This window comes from Telopea speciosissima, chromosome 2 (assembly GCF_018873765.1).
Source record: "Telopea speciosissima isolate NSW1024214 ecotype Mountain lineage chromosome 2, Tspe_v1, whole genome shotgun sequence".
Classification (NCBI taxonomy): domain Eukaryota; kingdom Viridiplantae; phylum Streptophyta; class Magnoliopsida; order Proteales; family Proteaceae; genus Telopea; species Telopea speciosissima.
This window is the reverse complement of record NC_057917.1, coordinates 25,819,362-25,825,610: the sequence shown is the minus strand read 5'-3', so window position 1 is coordinate 25,825,610 and position 6,249 is coordinate 25,819,362.

The window sequence follows — 6,249 nt, the reverse complement described above, 5'->3', positions numbered from 1 at the left end:
TGCGGTGACACAATTCAGTAATAAAGAGAAATTGTGAGTCCCTGACCAGTGGCGTACTGAGTTGGCAGTGCCCCACTTTTGGCTGGACACCCTAACTAGTCTGGGTAGTGGTTGAGTAGGAAGTGTTGTTATTTAAGGTATCCTCACCTATTGGAGTCCCCAGACTCTTCAAATTTCGAGGACGAAATTACTTATAAGGTTGGGGGAATGTTACACCCGCACCCCAAAATACACCCTAATAGCCCGGGTCAAATTGAAATTTTATTAAGGGATGTTGCCATAATGCCAATGGTCAACACCTATGACCTTGGACCATAACAGTCAAGGGAGAAAGCTCAAACACAAGGATGGTATTCACACCTTGATGGGCGATTGGACCACACAATGGGTAAGCCTAAAACCCTAAATTTTTGGTATGCATATCCCCTTCGAAGTCCTGGAAGTGTGGGTCAAAGCCCAGCTGTCACACCCAAACCACCCCCTAGGAGGATTGCATAATGGCAATCCGCCAAATCCCATGGATCTAGAAGCAGTGCTTACATTCACGGAACCACATTCATCTCATTACCATAAGTAAGATCAGAGTGCTGCAGATAAACTACAATTTCAGTATGTAAAGGAAGCATGGCGATACGGGGAAATGATGATAATATATACATAAGAAAGTTTGTACATTTCCCACCAACCCACAAACATAAAAGCAAAGTTGACAAGAACAGAACTACATACATAAATATATACAGGATGAGCATACTCAACCCAAAAAGAAAGGAAAGTAAAAACTACAACCAGTTCGTAGTCAGAGCGAGGATGAACTCCTAGCAAGAACAAAAAGGAGTTCCCAAAACAAAAAGCATCAGAAGCACTCCTCAACGGTCTTCATCAATGACCACAGAGAAAGTACGCAGGATCGGTATGACCTCTGTCGGGTTCCACACCAACATCATCGTAACAACCAAGACTCTCGTCCTTGAGATAACCCTCCATGCCACAGCGGCATCGAGCTGCAAAATCATCTAAGAAAAACATTGTATAATAGAGTGTGAGCCCCACTGAGCTCGTGAGCAAATAACATCAATCATGCATGCATATGCAATCACAATTCACAATTCATATCATCCTACATGATGTGTAAGTCCAGATTATTTATTAGCTACCTAACAATACAATTAAGTCAGGTTAGTGCTACTACAATCCCCAATACATGTATCCCTGGTGTTGGCTTCTAACCCCTTCCCGCGATACACCCATTGAGTTGTCGGAGAGGATCAGTCAGCCCCCGCATCAGTCACTAAGGTCAGCCCGACCAGCCCTCTGTGATTAACCTGTAGGGCAATCCATTTCTTTTCTCTTTTCTTTTCTTTTCTGGCTCGTAGCCCATATTCACCATTCCGGTGTTCTTTCATTTCTTTTCATTCACCATTCTGGTGTTCTTTCATTTCTTTTCATTTCTTTTCTCATTCACATATGGTCACCCTCACAGGCATCCAACACTTAAACCCCTGTTGGCAAGGGTGTGTAGCATGGGTGATGAAACTCTAGCCCCATGTCTATATGGCATCATATGAGTCGGGTGGTGTCAACCGCATCCCATTCTACGGGCTACCATAGGCCTCATCTCCAAGCCGACTACGGCATCTAGTCTAACAATCACAATCATCATATAAGAAAATCACAGTGTTGATTAACAGACAGTCATTATGCAGTGATTTGAGTAGGTTGAACAGAAATAAATAACACAACATATATGATTCAAGTTTTATTAGCCGGCATAGTATCATAATTACACATGTATGCACAATAGAATTATTCACTCACCAGAGTTTGGTTCTAGATACTCGGTGGCAAACTCAGTTCCAATAGCAGTCTAGTTGTTGACCTCGAGCGCGGGATCAACTCCTAGATATAAATAAAAAATCATCATATTAAGTTTTCAGTCTATCACTGGTACTCCTAGGGTTAACCTAAGCTTACTGGGTTGACCCGGTAGTTGATTGGTACTCATTTGGGATCACTAGGCCTTAGGTCATGTCCCGGTGCATTACCCAGTGTCAGTGGCACAAGGGTAATATGGTCACTTCTATGGTTGTACCTGACCCTAGGTCAGATCAGGTCCACAATGCTGTCCATAGCTTGCCTGTGCTGTAGGACCAAGCACAGTAGGGTTTCCTTCACCTGCGGGGCCCACTAGGGTTCCAAAGTACCTTCCCATCAAGGACAGATGTGGGGAAGGGCTTTTTAGTCATTTTATAACCTCCCATAGTGTCCAAAGGCCATTGGGTGAGATCCCCTAGGTCAGATCATCATTCTAGCAACTTTCCATTCACTGGGCGATGGCTCTGGGCAATGTCTGCATCGGCCACTGCATCACCCAGAGGTTGCAATCGACATTTGGGCTGAGTTCCCAAGGTTGGGCCCACAGGGCTAAGGTCAAACTTGATCGTCTACATGTCAGGGGGGTTAGGTAGCCCCTGGGATGACCTTCAATTTGATCCTAATGAATCCCCCACTGGGCCCACCATCAGGCTGCCAATGGCTGCCTAAACAACCCAGTGAATAGTATCACAGGGTTTTTCTCAATCTTGGAATTCAATTCCAGCCACATGCAAGGCTGGAAATGGATGCAAAACAGGGTTTCATGGCTGTGATTACTTAGGGTTAGGTCTGTGCACCCCTAGGTTGTACCCAGGGTTCCAAATCACAGAGCAACAGGGCAATTTGGCAGTGCAGCTGTGCACAGTCAGTTTTGGTTCCCATAAACAGCATATCAGCCCACTGAAATTACACCTAGATCATAGATCTTCCATGCACAAATATTGCATGGCAGATCTGGAGCTGTTCTGGGCAAACCCTAGCTGTTCAGGGCTGCCCAGGGAGCAGAAACACATCAAATATGGGAAAGAGATGGGGACAATAGGTTTATATAGGTGTAGATATACCTGAACAAGCTTGAGAGAGTTCGAACCAGGTTGGGTGCGGGGCTGCAGCAGCTCCCCTTCCTTCTTCCTTCTTCTTTCTTCTTCTCCTTCCTCTTCTTTCTCTCCTTTCTCCCTTCTTTCTCTCCTACGGATTTCAGATCTGTCAAGGGCTCTAAAATGAGCCCAAGGCTACCTATTTATAGGCTCAGCCCTCACTGAGGCTTGTTTGCTTGAGAAGGCCTCTTTTAAAAAATTCAATTTTTAAACTGATTCTGACTGATTCTGGGCACACTGGTGGGGTCCATAGTGAACCAAGGCTATGAGGTGGTCCCTCAGACTTCCCTCTATCCATGGAAGGTGCCCATGTACATATTGGGTGGTCCCCATAATAAAAAATTATTAAAAATGTACTGTTTCACTCACTGGGCGATGTCACTGGGCCTTGCTGCATCACCCAATGCCATCGTCCAGAGAATTCTAGCAAGCTGAAATTAAATGGGCTTGCATAGGGGTTTGACCCTTGGTCAGGGTATTATCCCCACATGCCCCATAGGAGATTTTACACACTTTACAAAGGTGGGTCCCACCATTATAAGGAGGAGAGAGATTACATGGGATTCAAACCATATATCAGGCAATGGGCTGTACATCTGCAGGGGTCTGCTGTCCACCTACTGACAGGCATATAGGATGATCCACACAGGGTTTCTTCATCAATCCAAGTCACTGGGGTGATGCTCCACAGTGATCCTGGTTTCCAGATTAGGGGTTCCTATCCTTCAATCAAAATTCCAGTCTTGCAGGGGTAGGGTTTGACATTTCTCCCTACTTTACAAAAATTTCATCCTCGAAATTGGCTTACCTTGCATTTCGAAGAGTTGAGGATATTTTTCTTTCATTTCATCCTCACGTTCCTGATGAGCACATTTATGTGTGAAATCTTAGGGCATAAAGCATACATTTTACCATATTGGACAGAGTTACTCGGTGCTTTCTTATGCTTTTCAGGTTTTAGGTGAATTCTTGTGAAAATGGAGGAGATGATGCTAAGAAAATGTTTTTAAGGTGTTTAAAGGTGTTAATGGCTTGGATGCGTAGCCCATCGAGTCAGCTTCGCAACGGTTTAAACGGCACATGATTCCGAGTTGAAACGAAGAAGTTACGGCCGTTTCTGTAACGAAGCACGAAAATGGTCTATAGGGGTTTATTTGTAATTATTGACAGTCGACTGGGGACAAAGTGAAGCGAAAGTTCAGATTGCAGGGGCCTTAACAAAATTATTAGAAGTTACATTTCTTGTACCCGAAAGATTCTATTTGGAGGGCTCTGGATAGTCCAACTTCAACTTGAGATATCTTGGGCTCCCGAACTCCAAATTGGACGAAATTTGGGTCTATTTTGGGTGATTTTTCGCAAGGAACACAATGATGAGGCCTATATAAGCACCCCATGCTCCGCGTTTTCTGAAGGACAGAATGGGTATTTTATTTATTCTTGAAGGAATCCTAGTCATCACCCTTACTCTCTCTCTCCTCCAACTTCTCAAGGGCACTTCTGGAATTCTACTTGGGATAGACTTATTTTGAAAGACATTCTCACCTATGGAAAGTTGAAAAATCAAAGATGCTTTGATTTTATTGCTTGGAGAAGATATCTACAAAAAAAAGGAAGTACTTGTTAGAATTGGAAGTTTACTTTTCTAGAAATAGAAGGTCTATGTAAACAATCTTCTCTTCTTCTTCTTTTTATTTTTTTCTTTTTTCTTAGGATTCAAGGCAGTGTAAAAGAGGAAGGAGAGAGAATATTCTCTTTTCTTAGGGAATATTTCTCCTACACTTCCCTCTTCTCCCTTCTCTTCTCTTCCCCCTATAAATACCCCTTGCCCTTTGGGTTGTAAGAAGTTAGTTTTTAGTTAGTTTCTAGTTCAATTTTAATTCAGTTTTTAGTGTAATTTTTAGTTCATTCACTTTGTGAAATTTCTTTTCTTCTTCTCCTTCTAAGTTGTGATTTTTGGCTTTTATAAGTTCTAGTTTGCTTTTTGATTTTTATTTAATGGTTGTAATAGGTTTAGTTTATGCTTTAATTTCAATTTAAGTCTTCAATTGGATTGTAATTTCTTAATTCTAGTTTAGGTTTTAAGCCTTCTAGTCTAAGTTCTTAAGTTGATGACAAGACTTGAAGATTTAGAAGAGGAGGCCATGGTAAGTTTATGCAAGTATTCAAGCTTTTTAATTACATTCATGCAAGCACATCTAGGTTTTACTATCTAAACTCTCAATCTCATTCTCCCTCTCCTCTATCTCTCTCTATCTTCTTCTTCTTCTCCCTCTATTTCTTTTATTTTTGTTATATGATTGTGGCATGTGGATGCACTTTTGTTCCTTTATTTATTTTTATGTGATTATGAACTGTGGTTGCGTTTTTGTTATTCTTTCTAATTTACGTTAGTTTGATAGGTTAGATGCTCATGTGTTAGGACGCCAACTTAATCCCTTAATTTTGTTAGATGCTTATGAGTTAGGATGAATTAATTTTCATTAGTTTAATTAGTTTAATTTAACACTTCAATTTGGTTCACTTTGCATTACTTTTAAGTTAATTAAATAGAGTGGTGTATATCTCCTCATGTTAGACCCGTAGCTACGATTGACCCGTACGCTTGCGGTATTATTTTAACTCAAACAAGTTTTTGGTGCCGTTGCCGGGGAGATTATTGACCACTTTATTTTTTTGATTTTTAAGTAATTCGAAGTGCTTTAGTTTCTTCTCTTTCTCCTCTTTTTTTTTTTTTTTTAAAAAAAAAAAAAAAAGTTTTTGAAAACCTCTTCTTGTTACTCTTCTGTTTCGAATAGTGTGCGCCCAATCTAAGTCCTTCATATGCCCAAACCCAGCCAATCTTGGTGCCCCTTGATTCGTTGGGTGATTTGGATTGGCATGTGACTTATCTTTGGAGGTGACCACTCTTGATAACAGGAAAGCAACATAGTGAGAGTTTTGGAAACATAAACGTATAGTAGTCCTCCACCCTACATCAGAATCCATTTGGAGTCGCCCGTAGGTGGCTCGTGAAGACTATACGGGTTCCCTTGCTGTCAACCTATATGGCAACCTTACAGCTTTGGAACCATTGTTTCGATTTCTGAGGGATAGATGCATTATCTACCTTGGGCTCCCTCTTGTTTTTAGTATTTTTTTTTCTAGTCTTTTATTTTTCTTTAAACTTTTTTTTTTATGGGAGACCTCAATTTGGGATAGGTGGTTAATTTAGAATAATGGGAGATACACTTCCATATAAGACTTTGGGGGAAAGATGGACCTATGCTAAGGCAAC